Below are 1,957 nucleotides of genomic sequence, written 5' to 3'. Positions count from 1 at the left end.
TTCCTTTGTTCTTTTTCCTGCCTGGTCGGAAACTCCACCAGCCCTGGAGTTCCTGCCCCTCCCATCTGACGGGGAGGGCAGGGGATGTGGAGGACACGGCCTTGGGACCCTGCAGCTGAAGGGTGGAAGCCCAGGCAGAGCTGACCTGAGCAGGGAGGCTCAAGGCCTCTAGCCAGAAGACATGTTATTGGGAGAGCTTGGGAATTGGCCAAGGCTGGGGAAGGGCCCCCCACATTTGAAGTCCTAGTTTGGAAAATTCCAAGTTCCAGCCCAACTTCTGCCACTGACCTTGTTGTGTGACCTTGGCAAGGCAAGTCCGTTCCCCCTTTCCCAGCCTGTTTCCCCCTGCCCTCTATAAGTTGGAAGTAAACACTGCCTCCCTCCCTAGGCTGCTGTGGTGAGAAATGAAAGAGTGGGTGGAAAATGCCTTATAGAGAGTATTGTAGCCAAGCAAGTTATGATTTTAAAAAATTAATCATTACTCTTAAGGGAGGCAGTATGCGTAGGCTTTGAAGATAGGCTGCTTGAGTTTGACTCCTGGCTTTGGCACTTACTAGGGTTATGACCTTTGGGAAGTCCCTTAACCACCAGTGCCTCAGTTTTCCCATCTTTAAAATGAGCATAATACTAGTTTAACCTCATAGTGACCTTGTGGGGATTAAATGCACCTAGAAGAACTTCTGGCACATATTAAGTACTCAGTAAAGCCGGGCGCTGTGGCTCACCCTGTAGTCCCAGCACTTTGGGAGGCTGAGGCCGGCGGGTCACCAGAGGTCAGGGGTTCGAGACCAGCCTGGCCAACATGGTGAAACCCCGTCTCTACTAAAAATACAAAAATTAGCCAGGCATGGTGGCACACACCTGTAATCCCAGCTGCTCAGGAGGCTGAGGCAGGAGTATCGCTTGAACCTGGGAGGTGGAGGTTGCAGGGAGCTGAGATTGCGGCACTGCACTCCAGCCTTGGTGACTGGCTGAGACTCCATCTCAAAAAGAGCGAGACTCCATCTCAAAAAAAATTTTTTTTTTAAAAAGTGCTCAGTAAATATTAACTGTTTACCTGCCTAGCAGTTGTCAACTTAAAGAACAAACAGAGACTCTCTAAAAGAAATTTCACTTAGGGGCCGGGCACGGTGGCTCAAGCCTATAATCCCAGCACTTTGGGAGGCCGAGATGGGCGGATCACGAGGTCAGGAGATCGAGACCATCCTGGCTAACACGGTGAACCCCATCTCTACTAAAAAAAATACAAAAAACTATCCGGGCGAGGTGGCGGGCGCCTGTAGTCCCAGCTACACAGGAGGCTGAGGCAGGAGAATGGCGTGAACCCGGGAGGCGGAGCTTGCAGTGAGCTGAGATCTGGCCACTGCACTCCAGCCTGGGCGACAGAGCGAGACTCCGTCTCAAAAAAAAAAAAAAAAAGAGAAATTTCACTTAGGAATTAAGCATTGAAGTGGGAATTACCTATATGCCATAGTAAGTGATGTGCACTTTCAGGGAGGTGGGGGAAGACAAAAATTTTTTAAAGAAAAAAAATACGGATTATATGATTGTTTTTGAAATAATTATCCTTGACTACAAAGATCAAGAGCAAGCGTGACGCCAGTCTAAAGTTGGACAGGCAGTTGCTGGGCAGATGTCCTTGTGGAAGTATTTTTTGTGCAAGGTTTCGATGGCCTTTGTGCGAGGTTGTGATTTTTGTAGCCTTTGTGTAATCAGTCTTTGTTATTATCTGTTTTGTTATCAGTCTTATTTGTTATGCAAGCATGAAAACCCTCTATGGCCTTCCCCAGCTCTATTTGTCAAGGTTTTCTTAACATTAGTGACTCCATTTTTATTCTGACCATGTTCATAGGGTCTTGAGCTGTTTTACTCTCTTGGAAGTATATTAGGGAGGCAAGGTCCCCTTTGTGGCTCTGTGTTGAACACTTTACATATTTTATCTTACTCCTCGCAGTGT

The sequence above is a fragment of the Trachypithecus francoisi genome, unplaced genomic scaffold (assembly GCF_009764315.1).
Source record: "Trachypithecus francoisi isolate TF-2019V2 unplaced genomic scaffold, Tfra_2.0 Lachesis_group21, whole genome shotgun sequence".
NCBI lineage: Eukaryota > Metazoa > Chordata > Mammalia > Primates > Cercopithecidae > Trachypithecus > Trachypithecus francoisi.
The sequence above is the reverse complement of the archived record's forward strand: the minus strand, read 5'-3'. Positions refer to the sequence as shown.